We start from the raw sequence: 19,515 nt of genomic DNA on the forward strand, positions 1-19,515 counted from the left end.
GATTAGAAAGTTTTCTCACAAATGACTTCCCCCCCACTTTAAAATCAGGCTAAATTCAAATATCCAATTCAAACGATAACTAATTATGTTTTAAAAGTTAATATTCTCAGATTTTTATTTGCATAATAGCCATGAAGCTAAACAATGATAAAGTATTGTCCACCTACCAGTACTGCATGTTTTGAATTTGAGGACCAATTTCCAAGTAAGTATTTCAATCTATTGACTTCAGCTGAATGAAATCTTCCTTTTAAAAACTTCTGGCTCGTATGCATCGGTTTCATCGTTCATGCTTCAGCACCTCAGTATGGTCATTAAAAATCTGGAAACGAAAATTCTTTAGTACAAATTTTTTTGGCCAGTAAACAGATTTTGAAGATGTTCATTACTAGCGAGAATATGCTAATAATTTTCTTGTTTTAAAAGTTTTTAAAGTAATAACCGCATTGTTAAAATGTTAGATTTACCAAAACTAGGGTCAAATATATCCTAATGGTTTTAAAGAAAATCTTAATTTGCCTACCCAATTGAATTATATGACTAAAACCCTTGGTAAAAACACCAAACTACTTTAAAGAAAATGCCAAAATAATTCAGAGAATTTAAAACATTCAAATGCCCAGAGATTATATTTTATAGACTTAAAACACTAGTGACTTCATTGATTACAATTTCATAACACTCACTTTCAACAGATTTCAAAATCCTTCATTCACAGCACCAACCTCACTAATTCTGAACAAATCTTTGCCAGTAAAGAAAATTTTACTTAGTTTACCAATTCCAGTGACTAGTATGGGTCTATCAAAATATCACTTATAATAAAAAATCAAATGCAATAATTTGTCAGCTAATACCTCTGAAAGATAAGTTCTGAAGATTCAAGCAAACATCCGTACGTATAAAGACCTAAAAATCCACCCTAAATACAGATGTTATCTTAACTACCTACCATTTCAAAATTAGATTTGATACGTACCTAGAGCAATTGTGTATCTAAAGCAGTGAACATTTAGTTAAATATGACCCAAAACGAAAAAAAAAAAAAAAAATTGGCTAAAACATTTTATGGAAGTGCTCTAGATATGTGAATAGAAACTAAGTTCCTTTGTATTAATATATCAATAAAAAAATCAAAAGGGTGAATTTATGATACTTTAATTTAAAGTCAAATACATGAACCATATATTCTTCCTACTCAGTCTTATTTCAAGCATTTCTGTCCATGATTGGGGGCAATTACAAAGAAAGCGAGACCAGTGGGAAAGTCTTTTTGGTGGGGTACCCAATTATGATGAAACCCGCCACAAGAAATTTGTAAGGAGAAATCCATACAATTCTCTGGGACACCGAGAGAAAGACCTTACTCTAGTGTAGAAATTCTGTCTCTAAAGGCAACCAAAACTCAACGAACATTAATGAGAATTAGAAATCGAAATAGTTTTATGGGAACATTACCCTAAATCTCTCGACCTAACCTGAAAGAAACCAAAATCAATTTTCACAATAGCTTAAAACTACAGTCTTAAGAAATCAAGAGTATTCGAAGAGGCAAGACCAAAGAAAACTGGGAACTCAAAACACTCAGAACGTAGAAAGAGATAAAAAAAAAAAAAAAAAAAAAAAAAAAAAAAACGAAAAAACCTTAAGACACCAAAATAGGCAGAAACAAGTTCAGCAGAAACTAGGCAAAAATAAAACATTGCTTGCAAACTACGAAAAAAACAAATGTGCTAAAAACGAGATCAGAAAGTTGAAGATATTGGAAAATTACATGAAAAAATTGTCATAATAGGAGAAGTGCTATTTAGTGTTTAGATATTAAACACCTTCAGCAACTAGTAACGTGAAGTAAAAGTACTTTTCTACAAATATTTTTTTTTTGAAATACAGATTTTTTGTAGTATTCTCCACCTTTTCCCCAAGTCATTTCGTTCTCTACTTCTCTCGATATCTGTTTTACTTCTGGAGTTTTGACGTTCAGCCTCTTAGCAATTCCTTTCTTTTCAAGTTTCAAACCCAGAGCTTCATATACACCTGGAAGAAATCAAAGAATTTGGTGTACATATTAAATCTTTTGACTAGTCTTATCTTTGCCAGAAGTAGGCTTACTCTTTACCTTTGAAGTATATCAAAATTTTTGTTGTTAAACTGTATTAAATAAAAGTATTTCATATTTCACTTTGGATGAAATATACAACTGGAATAAATCAAAGAATTTAGTGTACATATTAAGCAGTTTTTTTTACTGTATTAAATAAAATTATTTCTTATTTCACTATGGATCAGATGAAAGTAAGGAAAAAGTAATGGATTTTTACGAAAAAATATACTTCCTCTTACCTTTCAAAATAGAAATATTGTAATTGTCATCCTACCTATTGAAAAACAGTTTCAATTTACTTTGCATTGAGCTGAAAATTGAACATTCTGTAAAAAATAATTGCACATTCTCAGCCTTACGAGCTGTAAGTTACACATTCTCAGCCTTACAAGCTCTAAGTTGCACATTCTCAGCCTTACAAGCTCTAAGTTGCACATTCCCAGCCTTACAAGCTCTAAGTTGCACATTCCCAGCCTTACAAGCTCTAAGTTGCACATTCCCAGCCTTACAAGCTACAAGTTAAAGACATTCCCAGCCTTACAAGCTACAAGTTAAAGACATTCCCAGCCTTACAAGCTACAAGTTAAAGACATTCCCAGCCTTACAAGCTACAAGTTAAAGACATTCCCGCTTACAAGCTACAAGTTAAATACATTCCCAGCCTTACAAGCAACAAGTTAAATACATTCCCGGCCTTACAAGCAACAAGTTAAATACATTACCAGCCTTACAAGCAACAAGTTAAATACATTACCAGCCTTAAAAACTACAAGTTAAATACATTCACAGCCTTACAAGCTACAAGTTAAATACATTCCCAGCCTTACAAGCTACAAGTTAAATACATTCCCAGCCTTACAAGCTACAAGTTAAATACATTCCCAGCCTTACAAGCTACAAGTTAAATACATTCCCAGCCTTACAAGTTAAACACATTCCCATCCTTACAAGTTAAATACATTCCCATCCTTACAAGTTAAATACATTCCCATCCTTACAAGTTAAACACATTCCCATCCTTACAAGTTAAACACATTCCCATCCTTACAAGTTAAACACATTCCCATCCTTACAAGTTGAACACATTCCCAGCCTTAAAAGCTGTAAGTTATAGACAAAGTCACAGCCTTGCGAGTTGTTCGAATGCACAGCCTTGCGAGTTGTTCGAATGCACAGCCTTGCGAGGTGTTCGAATGCACAGCCTTGCGAGGTGTTCGAATGCACAGCCTTGCGAGGTGTTCAAATGCACAGCCTTGCGAGGTGTTCGAATGCACAGCCTTGCGAGGTGTTCAAATGCACAGCCTTGCGAGGTGTTCAAATGCACAGCCTTGCGAGGTGTTCAAATGCACAGCCTTGCGAGGTGTTCAAATGCACAGCCTTGCGAGGTGTTCAAATGCACAGCCTTGCGAGGTGTTCAAATGCACAGCCTTGCGAGGTGTTCAAATGCACAGCCTTGCGAGGTGTTCAAATGCACAGCCTTGCGAGGTGTTCAAATGCACAGCCTTGCGAGGTGTTCAAATGCACAGCCTTGCGAGTTGTTCAAATGCACAGCCTTGCGAGTTGTTCAAATGCACAGCCTTGCGAGTTGTTCAAATGCACAGCCTTGCGAGTTGTTCAAATGCACAGCCTTGCGAGTTGTTCAAATGCACAGCCTTGCGAGTTGTTCAAATGCACAGCCTTGCGAGTTGTTCAAATGCACAGCCTTGCGAGTTGTTCAAATGCACAGCCTTGCGAGGTATTTAAATGCACAGCCTTGCGAGGTATTCAAATGCACAGCCTTGCGAGGTATTCAAATGCACAGCCTTGCGAGGTATTCAAATGCACAGCCTTGCGAGGTATTCAAATGCACAGCCTTGCGAGGTATTCAAATGCACAGCCTTGCGAGGTATTCAAATGCACAGCCTTGCGAGTTGTTCAAATGCACAGCCTTGCGAGTTGTTCAAATGCACAGCCTTGCGAGTTGTTCAAATGCACAGCCTTGCGAGTTGTTCAAATGCACAGCCTTGCGAGTTGTTCAAATGCACAGCCTTGCGAGTTGTTCAAATGCACAGCCTTGCGAGTTGTTCAAATGCACAGCCTTGCGAGTTGTTCAAATGCACAGCCTTGCGAGGTATTCAAATGCACAGCCTTGCGAGGTATTCAAATGCACAGCCTTGCGAGGTATTCAAATGCACAGCCTTGCGAGGTATTCAAATGCACAGCCTTGCGAGGTATTCAAATGCACAGCCTTGCGAGGTATTCAAATGCACAGCCTTGCGAGGTATTCAAATGCACAGCCTTGCGAGGTATTCAAATGCACAGCCTTGCGAGTTGTTCAAATGCACAGCCTTGCGAGGTATTCAAATGCACAGCCTTGCGAGTTACTCAAATGCACAGCCTTGCGAGGTACTCAAATGCACAGCCTTGCGAGTATGCACAGCCTTGCGAGTTGTTCAAATGCACAGCCTTGCGAGGTATTCAAATGCACGGCCTTGCGAGGTATTCAAATGCACGGCCTTGCGAGGTATTCAAATGCACAGCCTTGCGAGGTATTCAAATGCACGGCCTTGCGAGGTATTCAAATGCACGGCCTTGCGAGGTATTCAAATGCACGGCCTTGCGAGTTATTCAAATGCAAGGCCTTGCGAGTTATTCAAATGCAAGGCCTTGCGAGTTATTCAAATGCAAGGCCTTGCGAGTTATTCAAATGCACGGCCTTGCGAGTTATTCAAATGCAAGGCCTTGCGAGTTATTCAAATGCAAGGCCTTGCGAGTTATTCAAATGCACGGCCTTGCGAGTTATTCAAATGCACGGCCTTGCGAGTTATTCAAATGCACGGCCTTGCGAGTTGTTCAAATGCACGGCCTTGCGAGTTGTTCAAATGCACGGCCTTGCGAGTTATTCAAATGCACGGCCTTGCGAGTTGTTCAAATGCACGGCCTTGCGAGTTATTCAAATGCACGGCCTTGCGAGTTGTTCAAATGCACAGCCTTGCGAGCTATTCAAATGCACAGCCTTGCGAGTTATTCAAAGGCTTGCGAGTTGTTCAAATGCACAGCCTTGCGAGTTGTTCAAATGCACAGCCTTGCGAGTTGTTCAAATGCACAGCCTTGCGAGTTGTTCAAATGCACAGCCTTGCGAGTTGTTCAAATGCACAGCCTTGCGAGTTGTTCAAATGCACAGCCTTGCGAGTTGTTCAAATGCACAGCCTTGCGAGTTGTTCAAATGCACAGCCTTGCGAGTTGTTCAAATGCACAGCCTTGCGAGTTGTTCAAATGCACAGCCTTGCGAGTTGTTCAAATGCACAGCCTTGCGAGTTGTTCAAATGCACAGCCTTGCGAGTTACTCAAATGCACAGCCTTGCGAGTTACTCAAATGCACAGCCTTGCGAGTTACTCAAATGCACAGCCTTGCGAGTTACTCAAATGCACAGCCTTGCGAGTTACTCAAATGCACAGCCTTGCGAGTTACTCAAATGCACAGCCTTGCGAGTTACTCAAATGCACAGCCTTGCGAGTTACTCAAATGCACACCCTTGCGAGTTATTCAAATGCACAACCTTGCAAGTTACACAAATCCACAACCTTGAGAATTGCACATTCAAAACCTTAAGATACACATCCGCAATCTTATTAGTTATTATATTCATAGCCTTACAAGCACTTTACAAATTTTATCTTCTGCAGTAAGGGCATTTGTTATATAGCCAATCTTTCCTTGAGTGACAAATATTCTAACGGCTCAAAACAAAGAATCCAAAAGTTTAAACTTGCCAAATATAATATGCAACAACAAAAACAACAAATGCAGCTGTTGCTAGTCCACTGTAATACAAAAACTTCAGACATGCCCTCAGACATGTCCTCATTCATGCCTAGGGTTTGGCCAGTTTTCATCATCCACCATACTAGCCAGTGCGGATTGGTGACGCCTGGGACTTAAATCTGATCATTCACAGGAAGCCAACATAAAATAAGAGCTCCTCCAAGCTACTTTTCGTTCTACCTTCAATTTTGATATTTTGTTCTTTGTAATAGACCATTTACAGATTTCAGGTTCATCTACATTTATCACCGAAATATCTGCCCATCAAAACTTCAGTACGAGAATTACAACTGGTAACTAAAATTGTTCAAAGATATTTTACAGGTCTACAATTTTTTTTTTTTTTACTCGAGACGGGTACCTAGTTAATATTCATTATCAATTCATAACGCTTCCATTATCAAATTTCCTTATTACTGTATCTTTGATATCAAAGTTAAGGCCAAGTAATTAAAAAATCATTAAAGGTTGGACAAGTTTTCCCACAGAAATGACCTCCCCACTTAAATCAGGCTAAATTCAAATATTCAATTTAAACGACAACTAATTATGTTATAAAGTTAATGTTCCTAAATTTTAATTTGCATAATGGCCATGAAGCTAAACAATGATAAAGTATTATCCACTTACCAGTACTGCATGTATTGAATTTGAGGACCAATTTCCAAGTAAATATTTCAATCTATTGACTTCAGCTGAATGAAATCTTCTTTTTAAAAACTTCTGGTTCGTATGCATCGATTTCATCGTTCAAGCTTCAGTACCTCAGTCAGTATGGTCATTAAAAATCTGGAAAAGAAAATTCATTAATATGCAAATTTTTTTGCCACTAAAGATTATTTTTAAGACATTCATTACCAGCGAGGATATGCTAATAATTTTCTTGTTTTAAAAGGAAAGTTTTTAAAGTAATAACAGCATTATCAAAATATCAAATTTACTAAAACTTGTGCCAAATATGTCCTAATGGTTTTGAAGAAAATCTTTATTTGCTCACCCACTTGAATTACACATGATTAAAACCCTTGGTAAAAACACCAAACTATTAAAAAATGCCGAAATAATTCAGAAAATTTTAAACATTCAAATGCCCAGAAGTTATATTTATAAACTTCAAACACTAGTGACTGCATTGATTTCAATTTCATAACACTCACTTTCATCAGATTTAGAAAAACGTTCATTCACAACAACCTCGCTAATTCTGAAAACTATAAATCTTTGCCAGTAAAGAAAATTTTAAATAGTTTACCAATTCTAGTGACTAGTATGGGTCTATCAAAATATCACTTACAATAAAAATCAAATGCAATAATTTGTCAGCTAATACCTCTGAAAGATAAGTTTTGGAGATTCAAGCAAACTTCTGTAAGTATAAAGACCTAAAAATTCACCCTAAATACAGATGCTATCTTAACTACCTACCATTTGAAAATTAAATTTGATACGTACCTAAAGCAATTGTGTATCTGAAGTAGTGAACATTCTTAGTTAAATATGACCCAAAACGAAAAAAAGGCTAAAACATTTTATGGAAGTACTCTAGAGATGTAGAACTAGAAACTTCTATTTTCTTTGTAGAATATATATCTGAAAATTCAAAAGTGTAAATTTATGATACTTTAATTTCAAGCCAAATACATTAACCATATATTCTTCCTACTCAAGTCTTACTTCAAGCATTTCTGTCCATGATTTGGGGCAATTATTTAAAAGTTTTGGACCAATTACAAAGAAAGTGAGACCAGTTGGAAAGTCATTTTGGTGGGGTACCCAATTATGATGAAACCCGCCACAAGAAATTTGTAAGGAGAAATCCATACAATTCTCTGGGAAACTAAGAGGAAGACCTTACTCTAGTGTAGAAATTCTGTCTCTAAAGGCAACCAAAACTTATCGAACATTAATGAGAATTAGAAATCAAAATAGTTTTATGGGAACATTACCCTAAATCTCTCAACCTAACCTGCAAGCTGAAAGAAACCAAAATAAATATTCACAATAGCTTAAAACTACAGCCTTAAGAAATCAAGAGTATTAGAAGAGGCAAGACCAAAGAAAACCAAGAACTTAAAACACTCAGAACGTAGAAATAGAAATAAAAAAAAAAACGAAAAAACCTAAAGACCCCAAAATAGGCAGAAACAAGTTCAGCAGAAACTAGACAAAAATAAAACATTGCCTGAAAACTACAAAAAAGAATTGTGCTAAAAACGAGATCAGAAAGTTAATATATTGGAAAATTACATGAAAAAATAAATAGTCATAATAGGAAAAGTGCTATTTAATATCTAGATATTAAACACCTCCAGCAACTAGTAATGTGAGCTAAAAGTATTTTTCTACAAATATTTTTTTGAAACAGATTTCTTTGTAGTATTCTCCAGCTTTTCCAAAGTCATTTCGTTCTCTACTTCTCTCGAAATCTGTTTTACTTCTGGAGTTTTGACGTTCAGCCTCTTAGCAATTCCTTTCTTTTCAAGTTTCAAACACAGCTTCAAATACACCTGGAAGAATTCAAAGTATTTAGTGTACATATTAAATCTTTTGACTAGTGTTATCTTTGCCAGAAGTAGGCTTACTCTTTACCTTTGAAATATATCAAAATTTTTTTTTTGTTAAACTGAATTAAATAAAAGTATTTCATATTTCACTTTGGATGAAATATACACCTGGAATAAATCAAAGAATTTAGTGTACATATTAAATCTTTTGACTGGTCATCTTTGCCAGAGGTAGGCTTACTCTTCACCTTTGAAGTATCAAGCAATTCTTTTTTTACAGTATTAAATAAAATTATTTCTTATTTCACTGTGGATCAGAGGAAATTAAGGAAAAAGTAATGGATTTTTACGAAAATATATAATACTTCCTCTTATCTTTCAAAGTAGAAATATTGTAATTGTCCTCCTACTTATTGAAAAACTCAGTTTCAATTTACTTTGCATTGAGCTGACAATTGAATATTCTGAAAAAATAAGTTGCACACATTTCCAGCCTTACCAGCTCTAAGTTGCACACATTTCCAGCCTTACCAGCTCTAAGTTGCTCACATTTCCAGCCTTACCAGCTCTAAGTTGCTCACATTCCCAGCCTTATTACCAGCTCTAAGTTGCTCACATTCCCAGCCTTATTACCAGCTCTAAGTTGCTCACATTCCCAGCCTTATTACCAGCTCTAAGTTGCTCACATTCCCAGCCTTATTACCAGCTCTAAGTTGCTCACATTCCCAGCCTTATTACCAGCTCTAAGTTGCTCACATTCCCAGCCTTATTACCAGCTCTAAGTTGCTCACATTCCCAGCCTTATTACCAGCTCTAAGTTGCTCACATTCCCAGCCTTATTACCAGCTCTAAGTTGCTCACATTCCCAGCCTTACCAGCTCTAAGTTGCGCACATTCCCAGCCTTACCAGCTCTAAGTTGCGCACATTCCCAGCCTTACAAGATGCACATTCCCAGCCTTACAAGCTGTAAGTTGCACATTCCCAGCCTTACAAGCTGCACATTCTCAGCTTTACAAGCTGTAAGTTGCACATTCCCAGCCCTACAAGCTGTAAGTTGCACATTCCTAGCCCTACAAGCTGTAAGTTGCACATTCCCAGCCCTACAAGCTGTAAGTTGCACATAACCAGCCCTACAAGCTGTAAGTTGCACATTGCCAGCCCTACAAGCTGTTAAGTTGCACATTCCCAGCCCTACAAGTTATAACTTGAACATTCCCAGCCTTACAAGCTATAAGTTATACCCATTCCCAGCCTTACAAGTTATAAGTTATACCCATTCCCAGCTTTACAAGATATAAGTTATACCCATTCCCAGGCTTACATATTGTAAGTTGCACATTCCCAGCCTGACAAGCTATAAGTTACACATTCCCAGCCTGACAGGGTATAAGTTACACATTTCTAGCCTGACAAGCTAGAAGGTACACACATTCCCAGCCTTACAAGCTTTTTTGCACACATTCCCAGCCTGACAAGCTATATGTTTCACACATTCCCAGCCTGACAAGCTATAAGTTTCACACATTCCCAGAATTACAAGCTCTAAGTTGCACATTTTCATAGCTTCAGCATTACAAGCTCTAAGTTGCACATTTTCATAGCTTGTAAGGCTAAGTTTCACACATTCCTATCCTTTCAAGGCTAAGTTTCACATTCCTAGCCTTACAAGCTACAAGCTAAATACATTCCCAGCCTTACAAAATATAAATTGCACACATTCCCTGCTTTACAAACCAAGTTTAAGACATTCTTAGCCTTACAACCTGTAAGTTATACACATTCCACACCTTACAAAATATAAACTACACATTCCCTGCCTTACAAAAAGCTACACACATTCCCAGCTTTACAAGCTAAGTTATACATTCCCAGCCTTAAAAGCTGTAAGTTATAGACAAAGTCACAACCTTGCGAGTTGCACATTCAAAACCTTGCGAGTTACACAAAACCACAATCTTGCGAGTTACAAAAATCCACAACCATGCGAGTTATTCAGATCACAACCTTAAGAGATATTCGAATCACAACTTTAAGAGTTATTCAAATCACAACCTTAAGAGTTATTCAAATTCACAACCTTGAGAGTTATTCAAATTCACAACCTTGAGAGTTATTCAAATTCACAACCTTGAGAGTTATTCAAATTCACAACCTTGAGAGTTATTCAAATTCACAACCTTGAGAGTTATTCAAATTCACAACCTTGAGAATTGCACATTCACAATCTTAAGATACACATCCGCAATCTTATAAGTTATTATATTCATAGCCTTACAAGCACTTTACAAATTCTATCTTCTGCAGTAAGGGCATTTGTTATATAGCCAATCATTCCTCGAGTGACAGGCAAATATCCTAACGGCTAAAAACTAAGAATTTAATGGTTTAACCTTACCAAATTTAATATGTAACAACAAAAACGACAACAAATGCAGCAGTTCCTAGTCCACTGTAATACAAAGACTTCAAACATGTCCTCAGACATTACCTCATTTATGTCTAGGGTTTGGCCAGTTTTCATCACCAGGCTGGACAGTGCGGATTGGTGACGCTGGGGACTTGAATATAATCATTCACAGCAAGCCAACATATAATAAATGCTCCACCAAGCTACTTTTCGTTCTACCTTCAATTTTAATATTTTGTTCTTTATAATAGACCATTTAGTTACAGATTTCATGTTCATCTACATTTATCACCGAAATATCTGCCCATCAAAACTTCAGTACGAGAATTACCACTGGTAACTAACAAATGTTCAAATAAAGATTTTACAGGTCTACAAAATTCTTTTACTTGAGCCGGGTACCTAGTTAATGTTAATATTTCATAAAGCTTCAAGCTTCAATCTGCTAGACTTTCTTATTACTGTATCTTTGATATCAAAGTTACGGCTAAGTAATTCAAAAATTATAAAAGGTTACACAAGTTTTCTCACAGAAATGACCTCCCCCACTTAAATTAGGCTAAATTCAAATATTCAATTTAAACGATAACTAATTATGTTTTAAAGTTAATGTTCTTAGATTTTTATTTGCATAATGGCTATGAAGCTAAACAATGATAAAGTATTATCCACCTACCAGTACTGCAAGTTTTGAATTTGAGGACCAATTTCCAAGTAAATACTTCAATCTATTGACTTCAGCTGAATGAAATCTTCCTTTTAAAAACTTCTGGTTCGTATGCATCGATTTCATCGTTCAAGCTGCAGCATCTCAGTCAGTATGGTCATTAGAAATCTGGAAACGAAAATTTTTTAGTACAAATTTTTTTGGCCAGTAAAAAGATTTTGAAGACATTCATTACCAGCGAGAATATGTTAATCAATTTCATGTTTAAAAAAAAAAAAGTTTTTAAAGTAATAGCAGCATTATTAAAATATCAGATTTACTAAAACTTGTGCTAAATATGTCCTAATGGTTTTAAAGAAAATCTTAATTTGCTTACCCACTTGAATTACATAGACTAAAACCCCTGGTAAAAATACCAAGCTACTTTTAAGAAAATGCCGAAATAATTCAGAAAATTTAAAACATTCAAATGCCCAGAGGTTATATTTATAAACTTAAAACACTAGTGACTGCATTGATAACAATTTCATAACACTCACTTTCATCAGATTTCAAAAACGTTCATTCACAGTACCAACCTCACTAATTCGGAAAACTATAAATCTTTGCCAGTAGAGAAAATTTTACCTAGTTTACCAATTCCAGTAACTAGTATGCGTCTGTCAAGATATCACTTACAATAAATAAGTCAAATGCAATAAAAATACGTCAGCTAATACCTCAAAGATAAGTCCTGAAAACTTAAGTAAACATCTGCACGTATGAAGACTGAAAATCCACCCTAAATGCAGCTATGTTTTCTTAACTACCTACCATGGGAAAATTAGATTTAATACGTAGTTGAAGCACTTGTGTTTCTGAAGCAGTGGATATTCTTAAATATGACCCAAGCCGAAAACATTTTGGCTATCAAACATTTTATGGAAGTGTTCTAGAAATGTAGAACTAGAAACTTCAAATTCCTTTGTAGAAATATATCAATATTAAAATTAAAAATTTCTGGTCCATGATTGGGGCAAATATTCAAGAGTTTTGGATCAATTACAAAGACAATGCGAGACCAGTGGGAAAGTCTTTTTGGAGGGGTGCCCAATTAAAGTGATTTACAGTAACAATAATGGCCAGGAATTCAAAATAATTAACCAGTGGGACCCGGGTTTTTTTTTTGGTGGGGAATATCTCCTGACTAATACACAATGGTAAAACTTAATAACTTCATACATTCTCTGGGACGCACATTAAATCCACGTAAAATTACACAAACATTGGCATCCTATTCCTAAATATTTTTTACACTTTACATCTAGGTCTGTGACCTAGGAATTAGAGTCCAGGAAGCTTTCCTCCAGGCTAGGTCTGTGACCTGGGCAGGTTTGTAACCTGGGAAGGAGGGTCTGAGTGGCTTGGTCCCCAGCTATGTCTAAACCTGGGAGGGAGGGTCCAGGGGATTGCCTCCCACTGACTAAGGGTGTAACCTGGAAACTACTAGATAAGGTTTGGCGAGTTTGTCATCTCAAAATTGTTAAAAAAACAATTATTTTCTTGTTTTCGCCCATACAAAGTCCCAGGACCCCACGTGTACATCGGGAAGGGTGGTGGGATAACGGGAATACTTTTTATTTGCTGTCAAAATAAAGGTCAAATTTATTGAAAGCACAAAGTTTCCTTCACAAGCGCGAAACCGGAGGCGCTAAACCTTCAAGCGCAAAACCGGAGTTGCTAAACCTTCCCAAACGCGAAACCGGAGTTGCTAAACCTTCCCAAGCGCGAAACCGGAGTTGCTAAACCTTCCCAATCATGAAACCAGACAAGCGCAAAACTGGAGTTGCTAAACCTTCACAAGCGCAAAAGAGCGAAACCGGAGTCGCTATACCTTCACAAGCGCGAAACCGGAGTCGCTATACCTTCACAAGCGCGAAACCGGAGTCGCTATACCTTCACAAGCGCGAAACCGGAGTCGCTATACCTTCACAAGCGCGAAACCGGAGTCGCTATACCTTCACAAGCGCGAAACCGGAGTCGCTATACCTTCACAAGCGCGAAACCGGAGTCGCTATACCTTCACAAGCGCGAAACCGGAGTTGCTAAACCTTCCCAAGGGCAAAACCGGAGGCGCTAAACCTTCCCAAGCGCAAAACCAGAGGCGCTAAACCTTCCCAAGCACAAAACCAGAGGCGCTAAACCTTCCCAAGCACAAAACCAGAGGCGCTAAACCTTCCCAAGCACAAAACCGGAGGCGCTAAACCTTCCCAAGCGCGAAACCGGAGGCGCTAAACCTTCCCAAGCGCGAAACCGGAGGCGCTAAACATTCCCAATTTCACCAAACTTTTCACACGTGTAACCAATTTCACTAAACTTTCACACGTGTGTAACCAATTAAACTAAACATTCACACGTGTAACCAATTTCACTAAACTTTCACACGTGTGTAACCAATTTCACTAAACTTTCACACGTGTGTAACCAATTAAACTAAACTTTCACACGTGTGTAACCAATTCAACTAAACTTTCACACGTGTGTAACCAATTCAACTAAACCTTCAAGTGTGTAAATAATTTGACCAAACTAAAATTTTTTTACCCGGAATCACTAAACCAGTCACTAAACCTTGATAAGTGTTTAAGCAGTCACTATCTTCACTTGTGTATAACTAGTCGCCATATCTTCATATTTGTGTAACCAACATTTGTGTAACCGAAGTCACAAACCATTCACATTTGTGAACCAGTCACTAAACCGTCACATTTGTGTAAATAAAGTCACTAAACGTCACATTTGTGTAACCAAAGTCACTAAACAGTTACATTTGCATTTGTGTAACCAAAGTCACTAAACAGTTACATTTGTGCAACCAAAGTCACTAAACACTTACATTTGTGCAACCAAAGTCACTAAACAGTTACATTTGTGTAATCAAAGTCACTAAACAGTTACATTTGTGTAATCAAAGTCACTAAACCTTGACATTTGTGAAACCAGAGTCACTAAACAGTTACATTTGTGAAACCAAAGTCACTAATCAGTTACATTTGTGTAGCCAAAGTCACTAATCAATTACATTTGTGTAGCCAAAGTCACTAATCAATTACATTTGTGTAGCCAAAGTCACTAAACCGTTACATTTGTGTAACCAAAGTCACTAAACAGTTACATTTGTGCAACCAAAGTCACTAAACAGTTACATTTGTGTAATCAAAGTCACTAAACAGTTACATTTGTGTAATCAAAGTCATTAAACAGTTACACTTGTGTAATCAAAGTCACTAAACAGTTACATTTGTGTAATCAAAGTCACTAAACAGTTACATTTGTGTAATCAAAGTCACTAAACAGTTACATTTGTGCAACTAAAGTCACTAAACAGTTACATTTGAGCAACCAAAGTCACTAAGCAGTTACATTTGAGCAACCAAAGTCACTAAACAGTTACATTTGAGCAACCAAAGTCACTAAACAGTTACATTTGTGTAATCAAAGTCACTAAACAGTTACATTTGTGTAATCAAAGTCACTAAACAGTTACATTTGTGTAATCAAAGTAACTAAACAGTTACATTTGTGAAACCAAAGTCACTAAACAGTTACATTTGTGAAACCAAAGTCACTAAACAGTTACATTTGTGAAACCAAAGTCACTAAATAGTTACATTTGTGAAACCAAAGTCACTAAACAGTTACATTTGTGAAACCAAAGTCACTAAACAGTTACATTTGTGTCACCAAAGTCACTAAACAGTTACATTTGTGTCACCAAAGTCACTAAACCGTTGCATTTGTGTCACCAAAGTCACTAAACCGTTGCATTTGTGTCACCAAAGTCACTACACAGTTGCATTTGTGTCACCAAAGTCACTACACAGTTGCATTTGTGTCACCAAAGTCACTACACAGTTGCATTTGTGTCACCAAAGTCACTACACAGTTGCATTTGTGTCACCAAAGTCACTAAACCGTTACATTTGTGTCACCAAAGTCACTAAACCGGTACATTTGTGTCACCAAAGTCACTAAACCGTTACATTTGTGTCACCAAAGTCACTAAACCGTTACATTTGTGTCACCAAAGTCACTAAACCGTACATTTTGTCACCAAAGTCACTAAACCGTTACATTTGTGTCACCAAAGTCACTAAACCGTTACATTTGTGTCACCAAAGTCACTAAACCGTTACATTTGTGTAACCAAAGTCACTAAACATTGACATTTGTGTAACCAAAGTCACTAAACATTGACATTTGTGTAACCAAAGTCGCTAAACCATGACATTTGTGTAACCAAAGTCGCTAAACCATGACATTTGTGTAACCAAAGTCGCTAAACCATGACATTTGTGTAACCAAAGTCGCTAAACCATGACATTTGTGTAACCAAAGTCGCTAAACCATGACATTTGTGTAACCAAAGTCGCTAAACCATGACATTTGTGTAACCAAAGTCGCTAAACCATGACATTTGTGTAACCAAAGTTGCTAAACCATGACATTTGTGTAACCAGTGTCACTAAACCGTTACATTTGTGTAACCAGTGTCACTAAACCGTTACATTTGTGTAACCAGTGTCACTAAACCGTTACATTTGTGTAACCAGTGTCACTAAACCGTTACATTTGTGTAACCAGTGTCACTAAACCGTTACATTTGTGTAACCAAATGTCACTAAACCGTTACATTTGTGTAACCAAATGTCACTAAACCGTTACATTTGTGTAACCAAATGTCACTAAACCGTTACATTTGTGTAACCAAAGTCACTAAACCGTTACATTTGTGTAACCAAAGTCACTAAACTGTTAATTTGTGTAACCAAAGTCACTAAACCGTTACATTTGTGTAACAGTCACTAAACCGTTACATTTGTGTAACCAGTCACTAAACGTTACTTGTGTAACCACAGTCACTAAACCGTTACATTTGTGTAACCAGAGTCACTAAACCTTAACATTTGTGTAACCAAAGTCACTAAACCGTTACATTTGTGTAACCAAAGTCACTAAACCTTGAAATTTGTGTAACCAGAGTCACTAAACCTTAAATTTGTGTAACCAAAGTCGCTAAACCGTTACATTTGTGTAACCAAAGTCGCTAAACCGTTACATTTGTGTAACCAAAGTCGCTAAACCGTTACATTTGTGTAACCAAAGTCGCTAAACCGTTACATTTGTGTAACCAAAGTCGCTAAACCGTTACATTTGTGTAACCAAAGTCGCTAAACCGTTACATTTGTGTAACCAAAGTCGCTAAACCGTTACATTTGTGTAACCAAAGTCGCTAAACCGTTACATTTGTGTAACCAAAGTCGCTAAACCGTTACATATGTGTAACCAAAGTCGCTAAACCGTTACATTTGTGTAACCAAAGTCACTAAACCGTTACATTTGTGTAACCAAAGTCACTAAACCGTTACATTTGTGTAACCAAAGTCACTAAACCGTTACATTTGTGTAACCAAAGTCACTAACCGTTACATTTGTGTAACCAAAGTCACTAAACCGTTACATTTGTGTAACCAAAGTCACTAAACCGTTACATTTGTGTAACCAAAGTCACTAAACCGTTACATTTGTGTAACCAAAGTCACTAAACCGTTACATTTGTGCAATCAAAGTCACTAAACCGTTACATTTGTGTAACCAAAGTCACTAAACCGTTACATTTGTGTAACCAAAGTCACTAAACCTTTACATTTGTGTAACCAAAGTCACTAAACCGTTACATTTGTGTAACCAAAGTCACTAAACCGTTACATTTGTGTAACCAAAGTCACTAAACCGTTACATTTGTGTAACCAAAGTTACTAAACCGTTAAATATGTGTAACCAAAGTCACTAAACCGTTACATATGTGTAACCAAAGTCACTAAACCTTGACATATGTGTAACCAAAGTCACTAAACCTTGACATATGTGTAACCAAATCACTAAACCTTGACATGTGTAACCAAAGTCACTAAACCTTGACATGTGTAACCAAGTCACTAAACCTTGACATTTGTGTAACCAAAGTCACTAAACCTTGACATTTGTGTAACCAAAGTCACTAAACCTTGACATTTGTGTAACCAAATCACTAAACCTTGACATTTGTGTAACCAAAGTCACTAAACCTTGACATTTGTGTAATCAAAGTACTAAACCTTGACATTTGTGTAATCAAAGTCACTAAACCTTGACATTTGTGTAATAAAGTCACTAAACTTTGACATTTGTGTAACCAAAGTCACTAAACCTTGACATTTGTGTAACCAAAGTCACTAAACTGTTATATTGTGTAACCAAAGTCACTAAACCGACATTTGTGTAACCAAAGTCACTAAACCTTGACATTTGTGTAACCAGTCACTAAACCTTGACATATGTGTAACCAAAGTCACTAAACTGTTATATTTGTGTAACCAAAGTCACTAAACCGTTACATTTTTGTAACCAAAGTCACTAAACCTTGACATTTGTGTAACCTAAGTCGCTAAACCGTTACGTCTGTGCAACCAGAGTCGCTAGACCGTTCACTAAACCGTTACATTTGTGTAACCAAAGTCACTGAAACGTTACATTTGTGTAACATAAGTCACTAAACATTGACATTTCTATAACCAAAGTCGCTAAACTAACTTGAGATAGCAGTTTATCACTCCATTGTCATTTAATACTTCATTTTAATGCATGTATATTTTCTTCAAGAACTAAGATTGTACCTTTAAAAGGTTCAAAGTTTGTGTGCAATGCTTGAATTAGGTTTGAAATTAGATTTGAAATTGGGGAATATTTAATTTAGTGCAAGTTCATCAAAAGACCTCAAGACTTCATCATTTAGGCTATTAAGTTTTTCTCGTAATATTCGACACTAAAAAGATTAGCAGCAGCAGTTGTATGTAACTGCTATCGAAGTTAATGTAATTACCTATGTTCACAAAAGTTAGGTTTCTGGGTTAGAGATTTATGTGGTATGAAATAGGTAAAATTTAGATTCTTGTACCCCTATAAACCCAAACATCGGTATGTGCAAAAAGACGAACGTTTACTTATCACTTGTTTCACATTTAAAAAAAAAATTAGACTGATGCACAATACATCCGCTGCGATAGGAGACCAGCCAAAATTATTAAAAATGCTATAAGTTAACAACAGCCTAAAATAAACACCGAAATATCGAAACTTGACGCAAAAATTTCAAACTAAATTACTTCTAACAAACAGGGATATCAGTATCAAGATATCCAACGAATTTCACTTCCAAAAATCCTCTATGGCAACTAAATTAAGAGTTGCATGAAAATTTTTCTTCAGTTTTGCACTACAATGAATGTAACCGAACACAGTTTCATGGGATATGCTACTAGATTCAAAATAGAAAATTTTAGGTACAAATTTTTAGATTTATTTCTTTGGCCGAGTACTTTTTTTCTTTTTGCCAGAAATATAAAGGAAACCCGAGTAAAGTAGTCATTGAATACTTGAAAAATGCATACAAAAACATTTGAACAATACAAAAGGTCATGAAATAACTTTACGAGTATGGAGGACTCTCAAACGACGACGTCGGCATTAATATCAAATTCGCAAAATCAGTATTTTAATTCTACGGTGTAATATCTAAACGGACTACCATGAATGTAAAAAGTCAATAAATATTAAAACAAAGAATACTTACATATAATATCCACGATTGACATTCACAGTGTCAGCCCGATGCTATAAATGGATTTGAACAGTTTGAAGGTTCAAAATGTAGAACTTTGAAAATCAAGGAAGCTAAAATCCTTGTTCTGTCGTCCTTGGGAGACAGGTGGCTCCATCTGTATTTGGTCTCCATGACTATTATTGCTTATAAAAATCCCAAGTTTTTTATATATTCCATTGTGCAATAAAAGCAATTTTATTGATACTGAAGAACATGAGTTTCACTAAAATTATAGCAAAATTTCACCTTCAATTAGATTATTAAAAACGTTTCTGATCCTTACCTAGGACAAAAGATGATCAGATTTTAAACATTTTCCAAATTCGTTTGTGAATAGCAGGATAAC

The 19,515-nt window shown here is 36.4% G+C and overlaps 2 long non-coding RNA genes across 2 annotated transcripts; both read right to left on the reverse strand.

Moving 5' to 3' along the window:
- Positions 1-171: 171 nt before the first annotated feature.
- Positions 172-6,820, reverse strand: LOC137616607 (uncharacterized). Its single transcript, XR_011039457.1, has 3 exons — positions 6,540-6,820; positions 1,915-2,037; positions 172-322 (listed from the first exon to the last, which is right to left on the reverse strand). It is a non-coding gene; the product is annotated as an uncharacterized lncRNA (long non-coding RNA).
- A 1,430-nt stretch (positions 6,821-8,250) lies between these two features.
- LOC137616611 (uncharacterized) lies at positions 8,251-19,177 on the reverse strand. The gene is made up of 3 exons (XR_011039458.1): positions 19,140-19,177; positions 11,498-11,656; positions 8,251-8,416 (listed from the first exon to the last, which is right to left on the reverse strand). It is a non-coding gene; the product is annotated as an uncharacterized lncRNA (long non-coding RNA).
- Between the last annotated feature and the right edge of the window lie 338 nt (positions 19,178-19,515).

Source organism: Palaemon carinicauda, chromosome 2 (genome assembly GCF_036898095.1).
Source record: "Palaemon carinicauda isolate YSFRI2023 chromosome 2, ASM3689809v2, whole genome shotgun sequence".
NCBI classification, from domain to species: Eukaryota; Metazoa; Arthropoda; class Malacostraca; order Decapoda; family Palaemonidae; genus Palaemon; species Palaemon carinicauda.